Below are 14926 nucleotides of genomic sequence, written 5' to 3'. Positions count from 1 at the left end.
AATTACCTCCCCCACAAACAAAACAAAAACCCCTAAAAGCCAAACAAAAAAGAAAGAAAGAAAGACAGGAAAAACAAAGTTTAAAAGAAAAAATACTTTAGCCCAGCGAGTATTAAAATCATCTGGGGCAGCTGATACAAACCAGGATTCCCAGGCCCCACACAGGGATTCTGACTCAGGTCTGGAATAGGGTTCCGGAATCTGCCTGTTTACTGAGCTCCTCAAGTAATTCTTATGCAGGTGGACTTCACGTCACACATGGAAAAACACTGCTTCAGCCTCTGATTGCCCTTCTCCCATTAAAAACAAAAAAGTGACTTTTTAAAACAGGGGATTCTTAAGATTACAGCTATCCAGTACTATCAGAACAGACTGTGCCGGTCTGCAGACCTGCCACAACAGTGGTAAGATTTTAACTGAATCCTTCTCACCTTTACCCGTGCAGAGATTCTGTGTAACTAACAGCTGGTTTCGAGAAGCTTGATCCCAACAGAGAAAGTGTAAGAAAAAACTTAAAAAACAAACAAATGAAAAACTCAGAGACCAGACTTATTGTGCAGTTACTTTAACTGCCTTTCAAGATAAATATTTTAATTCATTGCTCACTGGATATCTGGTTTCTTAGAGGCCTGAAAGAATAACATGAGAAATCTTTGCTGTCTTGTCTTTGAAACTCAATGTCAGACCTTAACTGTGTCTTGGAGGTTAATGGTGCTGCCTGTGCTCCATGAAAGTGTTTTATGATATAGTAGGGGCAAATCTCTGTCAAAAAATGGGAGTGGGCTTAGAGAGAAAAGGGGGTGAATGATAACCTAGCACGTTGCAAGGGCTTCCTTTGGTGTGAGGATTCTGCAGCCAAGCTCAGCCCACTGTTTTCCGTTTGGCCCTGTTGGCAATACCGCTTTTACTCATTACCCCCTCTCTCTACCCTAAAGTATTACTGTGATGAGTTTCTTAATGCAATCATGAATGTTTCACACATATGTACAGAGAAACCCTAAAACCATATAATTTTAAAGCTAAAGTAAATTTTAGTGATCAATGAATTCAACCCCCTTGTTTTACAGAATAACAACCAGAGGTCTAAGTTAATTTAATTGCCCAAGTTCATAAACCTCATCCAGCTAGTCATTCTTTTATTCTATGTCAATAAATAAAATAAAAACAGAAAACAAGATTACTTTTTTCCCTAAAAGATTATTTACTTTTTATGGTTACTCGGATCCCCAACTCAGTATCAGTAAGTGATCAACAGTACTGCAGCCAATGCTTTTAATTTGATGTCATAATTTTGGTATTTCCAACTTAAAAAGTATTTATGTTCTATGTTTTGTGGTTGTGTAAGATGAGGCTAAAACTATGAAGAGCTGGAAGAAACAGAAAACCTTAGATCAATGGTAAAAAGGAAAGCCTGTGGTATGAGGTTATGTTTCCCCTCCCTCCCTCCCTCACTCTTTCCCTTCCTTCCTTCCTTCCTAATGTGCTGGGAGTACAAAAATGATTATGATAGTCCCTCCTGTTAAAAAGCTCAAGATGTAGCCAGGGTCAGAAAGTAACAAGCACTGGTGAAAATCGTGGATGCCATGATAAGATGTAATTAAAGGAGTATCTCTGTTGCCACATGAGTCGAAGTTCTTCAGACTGACAAGAGCAGAGGGCTGGATCTCTTGGAGGGCTGTGGTCTGTGTAAAAGCACGAGGTGGACATGTTAGAGAGTGACTGAAGCACAGGGTGCACCAAGGAGATGGGGCTGGAAGCACAGGCTAAACTCAGATTAGGAAGAGCCTTTGATGTTGTTCTAGAGAAATCTGAACTTTGTCTGCACAGTCCAATCCTGGAGACACCAGCTACATGGGGATATTGACCACTTGAAATGTGGTTACTCCAAGTTGAGATGCACTGTTATGTATGAAACACACACTGGATTTTTGAAGATTTAGTATGAAAAAAAAAGAATGTTAACCATCTCACTATAATCTGTCTCAATAATTTATCATGTTGCTTGTATGTTAAAATGATAATATTTTGGATATGTTTACTTAAATAAAATACATTATTAAAGTTAATCTCACCTGTTTATTTTTACCTTTTTTAATGTAGCTATTAGAAAATTTTAATTTACTTAATGTGGCTTGCATTATATTTCTATTTTAGTAGCACTGTTTTATAGACAATGGTACAATGTACTCAAGACTGTGGGTTTTAAATACTTATTTTTTTTTAGATTTTAATAATTTTTTAACATTTTTTATTGATTTATAATCATTTTACAATGTTGTGTCAAATTCCAGTGTTCAGCACAAATTTTCAGTCATACATGGACATATACACACTCATTGTCACCTTTTTTTCTCTGTGAGCTACCATAACATTTTGTGTATATTTTCCTGTGCTCTACAGTATAATCTTGTTTATCTATTCTACAATTTTGAAATCCCAGTCTATCCTTTCCCACCCTCCGCCCCCCTGGCAACCACAAGTCTGTATTCTCTGTCTATGAGTCTATTTCTGTCCTGTATTTACGCTTTGTTTTTGTTTGTTTGTTTGTTTGTTTGTTTTTGTTTTTGTTTTTAGATTCCACATATGAGCGATCTCATATGGTATTTTTCTTTCTCTTTCTGGCTTACTTCACTTAGAATGACATTCTCCAGGAGCACCCATGTCTTAATTATTTTTAATACTGAAATGCTTTAAACTGCCAGCATCATGATTCATCCCCAAATGATTTAGTATGTATCTCAAAAAAAACTTTCCTATGTTAAAAATGACACAATCAAATCTTTAAAAATTAATAATAATTTCTTGACATTATTATTCAGGCTATGTTAAAAATTTCCAATAGTACCAAATGTCTTTACAGCTGGTTTGTCAAAACGAGGGTCCAATCCAGGACCACCATTCTATCTGTAGGTCCTTGACATTTTTTAATTTAGAATAGCGCCTTCTCTCTCTGGGTTCAGTTATCTGTGGTTCATCTTGTAGGTCTGTCTCATTTGTTGGTGGTGTTTAGCTTCTTTTCTCTGTATTTCCCATAAAGTATAAATTACACCTACAGGCTTGAGTAGATTCCAGGGAAACGTTTTTTTGCTGTGATATAACACATGTCATGCTGGGAACCTCGTATTTCATCTCATCACGATATAATACCTGTCAGATTTCATCACCTTTAGTGGTGCCGAGGTTGACCATTGGATTGCAGTGATAGCAGCCTCATTCTTCCAATACAAAGTATAGTTTTCCCTTGGCAACCAGGAGAGTTTTAATTACATGAATATTGCAATTAGATCTTCACTGTGGAATAGTGAAGATTATGGAGGAAAGACTAAAGAAGACAGAAAGCAGAGAGAGAAGAACCAAGTAGTCTAGTCTCATAGTCTAGAAAAGAGAGGTGATGATCTTACTCTGAGCTGGGGCCTAGGTGAATTCCTTAGCATGTGTTACCTTTGTAAACCCTCACTCAGCCCTATAGGACTGGTTTTCTTATCCTCATTGTCTGGTTAAAACTGATATTTGGAGAGACCAAATAATTTGCCCACTGTCACACCAGCAGTGGCAGAGTGGTGATTAAAACTCAGCTCTGAAATCCACATACTGGACCACTCTCCTCTGTTGGTTGAAATAACTATTTGGTTTGAGAGGCTTTGGGTTTGAAAATTTCAAATGCTTTTTTTTTTTTTTTTAATTATTTTTGTAAATTGAAGTACTGTCAGTTACAATGTGTCAATTTCTGGTGTGCAGCACAATGTCCCAGTCACGCATATACATACATATATTTGTTTTCATATTGTTTTTTCACTGAATGCTCTTTTTAATTTGATGACCAAGAAAAGGAGTGAACTCTAAAGTGTCTTTCTCAGATGATTGCTGGGGGTGGTATGATTTTGTTGAATTTGAAATGTCAGTTAGATATGTCAACTGAAAACATAGGTCTGGGGTTCTGAAGACAGGTCAGAGAAAAAGGACAGAATACTAGAATTATAGAGTCAAGAGTTATCTGCATAGAGATGGTAGATCAGGGGATTATAGAAAGTCACCTAGTATATTTACATAACATTAAGATACCTCCACTTCATATTTTAAGCCATTTGAGCCTAGCAAACCAACATCAAAAGAGAGACAATTACATGAATTAATACCATTTCTGATTTTAATATGCCTGAGAAACTTGAAGATATCATAAGTTTAATAATATTAAATTACTATACATTAGGATTGTAACTTATATAATAATAACAGTATTGTAATATGAATTAATAATATCAGTATATTATTCAGTATTAATTCTTTATGTTACTGTGCAAAGAGGTTAGAGTATTTCTTAGCAAAGATATTGTCCCTGTGATTAGTGCATATCATGATATTAAATTCCAATCAGGGCCTGACAGGCAGAAGTTTACTAATTTATAGAGTTGGACAGAGTCTTTCAAAATTAGGGTGGTCACAGAAAACCTAGCTCATATACTTGCTGTATTATGGAATGCCCTATTCTCTGAACAACTTTGAAGGAAAGACACCACAGTTGCCTCTGGAATCCTTCTTGGAATTCTAAAAATTTAGTCTGCTCTCTTTGAACTTTTATACAAAATGGTCTATGGTAGTAAAATACTGAAAAGGCTATCTTTCAGCCATCTGAAATCACCTCTCTCCAGGGCAGCATTAAGGACCTGTGATTATTCATTAATGGTCTCTCTCAAGGAACTTCTGAGGAATATGGTAATTCATTTCTTTCAAGATGTGTGAAGTGTTAAAAGGGACATTCACCAAAATTTAAAATGAACATTGTCATTCCAAGTGAAGTCAGCCAGAAAGAGAAAGAAAAATACCATACGATATCACTCATATGTGGAATCTGAAAAATAAATAAATAAAAGAGACAAACCATCTTATTTACAAAACAGAAATAGACTCACAGGCATAGAAAACAAACTTATGGTTGCCAGGGTGGGAAAGGGGTGGGAAGGGATAAATTGGGAGTTTGAGATTTGCAGATATAGACTAACTAAAATGTATAAAATAGGTAAACAACATGTTCATACTGTATAGCAAAGGGAAGTATATTCAGTATCTTATAGTAGCTTATGGTGAAAAACAGTATGAAAATAAATATATGTATGTTCATGTATGACTGAAGCACTGTACTGTACACCAGAAACTGACACAACATTGTAAACTGACTGTACTTCAATAAAATATATAAATACAAAAAAATTTAAAATAAACAGATATATTTGCTTCATATATAAAGCTAGAGAAAGTCGAACATTTTTTCCTAAGAAACTTTTGATTACTTTAAATGACAATTATAATAAAAACACCCACAATTTCTGGGACAGGGTCAGGTAAAAGCAGGTTTGACTAAATTTCAGGAAGGTCTCTAGGAGGGAAAAGTCAGCATTGAAAAAGTTACGTTTTGAGGACTGTGTGTGGCAAGTGAGGAGAGGCAGTCCCCCTCTATCCTGGAGAAGATGTTGTGAGGGGAGTGGTTGGGTTGGCTGGCGCTGCCCAGACGAACGAGATCCCTTCAGGGCCTGGGGTGACTGCAGGGGGAATGCGTCTCCTCACTGTCCAGCACCCGCTGGACACAAAGGGGTAGATTTGTTACTCTTAATATTAGCAATTGCAGTGACGAGGACATTTCAGTTAGCCCCAGGAGCAGGTGCCATTGTCGTGAAGTCTGACTTTGCTCTGAGACGCTTATGGGTGCAACCATATATTTTATTACAGCTGATTCATGAGACTAACTCACGCATTTTATTGTCTAGGATCCTGCTGTAAACTTTATTCATCTTTAATCTTCATGCTTATCAGTTTTTGTGCTAAAGTGATAAGTGCCTCCGTGGAGTCAAGACTGATTTGTAAACGTGATAATTTCAACATTCTGCAGCTACATGGAGTCCAGCTCTCTTGTTATACAGATGATAAAATCGGAACCCTAGAGAGATAAGGAATTTATCCAGAGTCACGTAGCTATTTAGGGCCAGAATTAACCTGGAACCCAGACTTCTGAGCTGAAGCTTTTCCTGTCGCCTGTACACTTTGATGGGGTCAGTTTTCTGACAGATGAGTTCTTGTCTTCAGTGATTATGGACGTTCCTCTTCTGAGAGATCAAGTTATTTCCATCTTCTGTATTACTAATAGCAAGATTGGGTCAGCTCCCTAGGAGAATTAGCATTGTATCTGTCTAGGTGTATTATTTGTGATCATTAAAAAAAAAAAAAAAGAATGGCGTTTAGAGGCGTTTTATTTTCCTGGAGGACTGGAGATATGCAAAAATAGGAAAATGCAGTGGAAAGAAGTTAGAGCCAGAAACTTGGACTGTAGTTCTATCTTAATCACTGAGCCTGCAGAAATCACTTAAATTCATGGCATCTCAAGTTTTAAATCTGTAACATAGAGATCGTAACATCTACTTCAATCTCCCATATAGAGTCAGGACGAGAATCAGCTAAGAATGGTGAAAACCTGTTAGACAAGTGTAATATATTTAATATATATATCACAAAGCTAGAGAACACTCAAAAAGATCATCCAGACATGTGGTAACATGACTAACCAACTAAATGATAAGCCTGTAAAGAGATACTCATATTATTTGCTTTGGGAATTTCTAAGGAACAGGCTGACTTCTAAACCATTGGTGAATTTCAAGGTGTGGTGATAAAAAGAAACCTCCTATTTATCCTGTAATGCAATTCTGATGAGACACGTCAGGGTGAGTCTTAAAGAGCAATGACACCTGCTAATTAACATTGTGCCAAATTTTACAACATCCTGAGGAAGGCTGGACAGAACTGACTCATTTTCACTGCAAGTGGTGTTCTCATTTTGCAAACAAGAACACAATGGACTCTTGAAAGTTGAGACGTGAACGTTTTCTATTCATTTCAAGGAACCTGTACTTTGTTTGCACAGCTGTCCCCTCATGTTCCTTTTACAGGAGGCAGAAATTTCTTTACAGTCCCTCAGTAATAATAATGATACAAATAATGGCCATCATTCATTGGTCTATTTTATGTCATTCACTGCAAGAGTTTTACATGCATTATTTTTAAGTCTTAAAGTAACCCTATGAAAGATGGGTATCATTATGCCGATTTTGCTTATATAATATCCTTATAGAAAGAAAATAAAATATATTATAATTTGAATGTCTCAGTTCCCATTTGTACTACAGCGGGTAGGCTTGTTTCTCATTTTTCTCATGACTCTTGGCTGAGCAGAGGCAAACGCTATTCATTCCAACTAGCAGATAAACCAAGATAAGATAAACTTAAATAACTGACTCAAATATCAGAGTCGAATCTATGACTGGGGCCTTAATTTCACCTTTGGCTCTTTTTTTTCCCCATTAGATCAATGGTTTTCAAATTAACAAATTCAACAGTTATCTGCCTGGCATGTCTGGGATACAGGGAATGGGAAATGTACACAGCCCTGCCCTGTTTGAGTGGGGATGAATTGAAATCAGAACTCTTTGAACAGGCTTCTCTTCGAGGGTTTGGATGGTATCATCTTTCCTTCTCTTTTCCCCACAATATGTTTATGCCACTTAACACAGTTTTCAGCAGTCAAAATAACTCATCAATACCACTATTTGTTTTTTTTTTTAACTGACATATAGTCAGTTACCATGTGTCGATTTCTGGTGTACAACATAATGTTTCAGTCGTACATATACGTACATATACATACATATTTTTGTTTTCATATTCTTTTTCATTACAGGTTACTACAAGATGTTGAATATAGTTCCCTGTGCTATACAGAAGAAATTTGTTTTTCATCAGTACCATTGACTGAAAACTGTTTTAAACTGTTTAAAGTGCGCTCCATATAGTATTTTATTTAATCCCTTCAACACCTTGGGAGAAAGGATGATCATTTTTTCTTGTTTGTTGGTTTTTTTTTTTTTTTCAAACCAGGGAAGAAGAGAAACATGGAGAAGATAGGACGCAGAACAAACAAGAGGCAGAGATTAAGAATGGAAGGGTGATCGCATGTTTTAAAGCTGGCCATTCTGTCTCTTACCCCAGATGGCGTCTTGGTGAAGTTTTTAAGTGGCATCAGGGGAATCCACCTTCTCTCCTGATCTCCACCCTTTTGGACTGAAAGTGCAGGGAGAAGTGAGGGGTCTAGGGATTTGGAGAAGGGGGCAATTCAGGTCCACTGCCTGCTCTAGGATTGTCACGGGAAAGCTATACAGAGGCTTGGTAGCAGCAGGCTGGAGTTGTGGGTTCGACCGAGGGGGAGATTTGACCTTTAAACCCTCTGTGAAGTAGCCTAACTGTGATACAGGTTCCGTCCACTCCCTGAAAATAGAGCGTTCCCTATGAAACCTTTCCTTACACGAAATGATGTAAAGCAAAGAAATAATTCCCTCAGGACACATCTTGCACAAAGTAAATGGACATAAAGCACAGATGCTCACAGACACAGTTCAAAGCGATGACAGCTGGATGCTGAGATGCTGAGATGCTGAGTGTGGTTCCCGGAGAAGGAGCCTGGTGGGACTGCTCTCACTGCTCGGGGTGCTGAATGCTATTTCCACTTTTCACCTTTTTTTTTTTTTTTTTTGGTAAAAGCAAAACTTCTTTCTGGATTCTTCTGGTTGGTGGAAACAGGTACCAGTGTAGGCATTTCATAAAAGCAAAGTGATGTAAAGTTGACCCTTTGATCTTCTGTGATCTAGCTGATTACTGATCCCTGTGCCTCCACCTCTATACTAACTCAGCAGATAGTGAGTGTTAAAGCTTTGTGTTAAAGCCCGTTAGAAGGATGTTTCACTTGTAATTACTGGGAGTATGTGATAAAATAAAATTTAATTACATAATCATCTAGTGGTAGAAAAGTAAATGAATAACTTGGCTATATTTTTACTCTAATCATATCTCTAGGTAATTTAAATAGGCAAACCGATGATCATTTCTAGGGTAATCTGTTTGACATTATACTAGCCAGTTGAAACATGTTTAATGGACTACTGTAATTTTGTTCTAAAATTCATTTAAAATTTGAATCTTATGATTATTTTGTGCTTCATTCATTCCTTTAAGTATTTGAAATATATTAAATGAATACTAGGTGTCCGTCTTGGGTTACATTGTTTAGAGACTTAATGTACACTTAGTATTAGGCTACAGGGAATGATGATAAAAGATTGTGTAAATCAGTTATCCTGATTATTTTATTACTCAGAATTCAAAGCAATATTAAACATGTCTGTGTGCCTAATAAATATTTAAACATTGCTTGGGTTGTTGATAAATGATTGCATTCTAGTTCACTGTTGACAAGCTCTTCATAAAAAAAGTTCCTATGTTAGAAAATAATAACTAATGGTATGTTTTTCTAAGGCCTGGATCAGGAAAACGGAAGAGTTCCGGCAAGAAGCTAAAGTTAAAACCAGTCTCTCAGTGCTTAGATTTTTTTTTTCTGTCTAATATAGTTGAATTTCTTTAATGATCTTGTCCAGCAACTTCATTTTATAAATTAACCAAACCTGATGACCAGTTATTTCAGCTGAAATTTCCTCATACTCTTAAACTCTTATTTGTAAGAGTTTACTTATAAGAGTAAGAATTTAAGTGATTTTCAGAGATTTTAAAAAGCCTGGAGATCGATCATACCCCAGATTTACTTGATCAGGGATTAGGATCCCTAGGGAGGTGGAATCCAGCCCTTGACAATTTTTTTAAAATAATCCCCCACCCTTTGAAGGTATCTCCAATGTGCAAACAGTGCGGGAACTGGTGACGGAAACTCTACTTCCCAGTCTCACTCAGGTGCCTTCTCCCTGCACTTTTGAGCTTTTCTTCCACAGCTGACTCCCTGGAAGGGTCAATATCGTCTAAAGTCAATTTAGTCCATTCCTTTTAGGACACTCGTAAATGTATATGCCTGCCATTTCTTAAAAAAAAAAAATCTGTTCTACTCTATTACTTTAACTTTTTTTCTGTTTTCTCTTTCTTGCTGTCTCTACCCCGTGAGTGACAACCTTGACCTCTCAGAGCCACCATCATTCTAAAATGTGTACAGAAACCTATGAGTTAGAAATATTTCATGCAAGCTATGCATTCCACCTTAACAATATGATCTTAAGATCAAACAATTTAAGAAATCAGTTCTAACATCCTGATTCTTAGCTCCATAAATTTGTAATCTCTCTTTCATCTCTTTAGCAATAGAAGGCTGATTCTGAAGTTCAAAATTCTTCAACGTTTTCCATGATTTTGGAAAATATGTCTATTTGAAATATATGCATTAAATTATAGATTTCAATTGTAGCTGTATTCATTTACACTTCTCAAAAAGACAAGTCATTCATGGGGAGGGTACAGCTCAGGGGTAGAATGCTTGCTTAGCATGCATGAGGCCATGGGTTTGATCCCCAGTACCTCCATTAAATAAAAAAGTAAAAAAAATAATAATAGAGGAAAACCTAATTATGCCCTCCAAAAAGACAATTCAAATGGATTAACTATTAAATGACACCAGACTTACCCACGACTTTTATGTTATAACACTTCCCACTAGAGACCCTCACTAAGCTCAGTTCAGTGCTTCTTTACTCTAAACTGAACTGTTAAGAGAGAGAGAAAAAAACAACAACATTGAACCATAAACCATTTAGATACAACTTAAATCACAAGAAGAAACCTGGGCAGTGTGACTTGCTTGGTTTGCTTGGCGTTTATCGTAGCTTCTCCTTAGGTATTTTTCCCTCCATTTTTCAATCTCAACCTTCTGATCACATCACAGCTCCCATCTGTCTTCCAGGCTAGTCTTCTCTGATAGTTTTTTATGCCAGTTGCTTGCTTGGGTCACAAGTCATCAACTTCCATTTACGTCATTATTTTGACCTGTCTCAGTCCTCTGTGAATATTCCTCTTTGTATTTGCTCTTGCTTTGTATCTACTCTTTATAAACTACCTCTGCTTATGTGGGGATGGAATTGGTGCCTATGTGTCTAGGGGAGGTCTGGCTGGGGCAGAGAGGGCCAGTAGTGTCTTGACTGGCTACTGTGGAACTTGTCCTCTGTTTTGAAGGCCAGAGACTCATTCTTGTTGGTGTCCAGGTCTAAACAGATCCTGAGAGACTGAGTAACAACAACTAAAACCCAGACATGGCTTAGGCAGGTGCCAAAATGCCAATTTAATAATTTACTGTGAGAAATAACTGTTATGAGAATGGAGAAACCAAAAACCTGTGTGGTGAGCTTCTGTTCTTCTTGTAGTTAACCTACATGGGAGTCATCATTAGAGAGGTTTTTTGGAGAGGTTAAGATCAAAATAAAAAGTTGATGGGAAGTCCTTCTATAATAGAGTCAGACACATCCATGGTCGGCTAGGGGACGTACAGGAGTCATGTCAACCAGGAGGGGGAATGTGGGAATTGGAGGAGGCAAGCCTGCTTACATTTTTCTTAATGACTCTGATCCACAGAATTATTGCCCCGTGTTCTCCAGAGCACTGATTTTTCCATAAAAGCCAGAAGTCAGCCAGAAATCCGAATTTTGTAAAAATCATCATTTGGTGACTAAATCTGAGCATCGATTTGAGCATCCAAGGAGATGACTGCAAAAAATTCTAATCCATTATTTATATGTGTTACGACCTATTGCGTGAGTTTATATTGATATTTAAACAAAGAAAAATCACAGGGAAGGAGGGAAAGATCTTCCCTCTAGTCAACAGCCAACTAATAAATGATGACAGAATGGATGGCACTTGTGAACGACCATTTGGCAACCTTGTATTAGTGATTAACTTAGGCAGGAGTCACCATTAACTTCTAACTCATGTGTGAAAGTCTGAGGAGTAGCCGGATATTCACGTAACGGCTCCCCACCAAGTTCTTGTTAACTCTGATGGGAGAAAGAGTCCGCTTACAGTGGAGAAACCTGGCGGAAAAGAGCCGAACACGTTGATTGAAGTTCCATCAGCAGTGGGAGGGCAAACGGACACGAGTGCCTCCTGACACAGTCACCACGAAGAGAAGACGCCACTCTGTGACCTGCCTGCCAGCGGTGACCTAATCGCACGGAAGCACCAGTTGAGGGCCAATCTATCAGAAGAGTGACATATACTGTTCAAATGTCACTGGCATGAAGGGCTGAGGAAGAGTTCCAGGTAAGAGGCTAACACAACAGCTGAATCAATGCTCGCTCTTCGGTTTTTGGTGTTGTTATGAAGGACATTACTGGGATAATTGATAAAATCCAAACAGTGTCCACAGAAGAGGTGATACTTATTAAACCAATGTTAATTTCCTGATTTTGATCATTGCACCGTGGCTAGATCAGGAATACACGCTGAAGTATTTAGGGAGAAAGGGATGTGAAAAAACAAAATTCAACCAAGTTTGAAGAACTAATGGGCTTTGTTCAGTGAGTCATGCATTGGGCACCATCCCATCCGGCAAATAGGAGGAGGCTCCAAGGAATGGCAAAAAATAGGATTTTATAGGCAGAGGGAGGGTGGGGCGATGAAGTTATTGGCAAAGGGAAAGAAGGACTTGTTTGGGGACAGGCAGTCTTCTTTTGTGGGGCAGGGAATGGCAGGGATCCTGTTACAAAGATCACCTCCCCAGTGCTGGTCAGGAAATTTCAGATGGTCTATTCATAGGGCACAATCCTGGGAGGGGTTGACACTGCAGTTAAGTCTTGGTTTGTTGTCATGGGGGCAAATGACTCCATACTGGGCTTTTTAATAGGGGCATTACAGCTGCAACCTACAAGGAAATAACGCAGGGAAAAAGTCGTGCGCAAGAGAGAGAGAGGAAATACTAACATAAACGAAATGTTGCCAACATCTAAATTTAAAAGCAACCCCCAGTTTGAGTCAGTGCTCTGTGAAGAGACCACGCTCCTGGAAGTCCTGCTCTTGGTGTCCCTTGGATGGACCTCTGAAGTCACAGGGTGACAGGACGCACAGGTCTTGGCACCTGTACCTTCCCCTTTCTTCTCCCCGTTAGATACATAAACACCATCACGGCCCCCGTCTTCAGCACTGAGAGAGTCCCAGCTAGATCTACACCTCATTCACACCACAGAGGAAAGCCTTCAGCCTCCCGCTTACACGTCATCGTTTAGGGGCACGACTGCTACCTTGGGGAAAAACTTCCATCTCCAAGCGTTAACTTCTCACTTTAAGTTTTTTCAGGGAGCAATCCCTAATTCCAAGTTTCGGGGTATGATTTCCAAATACAGTTACCCTCCCTTCCCCCAGGTGGACTAAATACACGGCAGCCCCAGCCCTATTAGGCCGCTATCACATCTGCGATCCAGAGAATTCCCTGAAGGTCTGAAGGCTCCCCCCCCACCACCCCAATTTCCCGGTTTCTTTGTCTCTGATCTAGTTCTGGGCAAACGCAAGGGTTCGCCTACAAAAACATTTATTATAGTCACATTCCCTTAAAAGTAAATGCTTTCAGTGCACGAATACTGTATGATCCGGCAGGGACTCCCGAATGATAACGAGTATTCCCATTTTAATGAGGTTTGAGGAATGTGTGCTGCCTCGGTAAATTTCCTAAAATGACACAGTACCTGGGGTAGAAATCCCAGGCACGCCGATGCTAGGGACCAGCAGAGGATTACTTATTGCCACCCTCGTTTCTCTTCCATAAAAGGGAAGAATTGCTGGGTAAGCCACTTTATTTAATAGCAGAGGAAGGCGCAAATTGATTTTTTGACAGGATTACTGAGGAGAGTGATGAGGAGTGGGTGGAACTGACTGAGAAACAAGAGAGAAAAGGCAACAACCAAGAAGCAGCCAGAAACGCTGACAGTCGCAGTTGGATGTAACATCGAGTATCAAAAATGTCGGGTCTGAAATTGTTTGGAGGGAGGGAAACCATATTGATGTGGATTTTCAAATGGCAGTAGGCTGAAGCAGTTTGAATTCTGTAATGCAAGGCTTTTCTGTGACTGGGATAGGAACTATTCTGGAAAACAAAACGTGGCCTCTGTCAAATGCGGTTTCAAAGGACACAGGGCTCTCTCCTGGGAATTGTGATGTGCAGGACAGTGCTGTTTGGTCAGAAAATGATTAGAAAACATGGGTGGCCAAGAGGAGGAAGGGGAACGTGGGGAAGAGAAAGGCTTTGATGTTGTCTTGGCAGAAACGGCGGGTGGAGGGGGACCGGGGAGGGAAAAGAGCATCTTAATAACTGGTATTTTGGAAAAATTGTTCTCTGAAACAGTTTCCAAGTTTGATAGGAGCAGCAGTCACTGATGTGAAGTTGAAAACCAGAAATGCTCAATAGTTAGAGTCTGAATTAATCACATGGAAGGGCCAAGAAAAGAGACCAAGTGGAACGGGTTCTGCTCCCACTTGCCGTGGGGCGGGATTTGGCCTCCTCGACCTGTCCTCAGGACAAGGGAAACTATCCTTTCTGTCCTTGGCTGAAGTCTCTGACCACGATCCAGTGAGGAGGGGGCTCCGGGCGGGATGTCTCTCCCAAGGCTGGGCCAGGTCGTGGCCTGTTTCACCCCGGGGAAAAGTGATTCTCCAGGTTGGCCAGAGACCCCCCCGCCCCAGCAATTGGAAGTCGTTTTTTAAAGGCTGTGGGTCCATGGCCAGGGTGCTTCGGTGTGGCCAGACCCGGGTTCAGCAGATTTCTTGATCGTCCTTCCCATTGTCACATCCACCACCCAGACTACACGGGTACCTGTTAAGGAAGAGGTGGCTGGGGCTCTAACACGAAGGGCAATTGTCTCCCTTGGGTCATGAGCCCACGTTCCCCACGGTCAGTGTTCCCTGCAGTAGCTGATGCTCCTTTCTTCCGGGGCATTTGTATCTGCTAACAAGACTTCACATCGTCTGTTAAAGGAATTCAGCAAGGAGGCCACCAGCTTGAGGGCTTTAATTCCTTAGCAGCCTGCGTAGGCAATCCAGAACCAAAGCCTGGAAGGGTAAGAAATCC

This window comes from Camelus ferus, chromosome 23 (assembly GCF_009834535.1).
Source record: "Camelus ferus isolate YT-003-E chromosome 23, BCGSAC_Cfer_1.0, whole genome shotgun sequence".
Lineage (NCBI taxonomy): Eukaryota > Metazoa > Chordata > Mammalia > Artiodactyla > Camelidae > Camelus > Camelus ferus.
Note: the sequence above shows the minus strand (reverse complement) of the source record.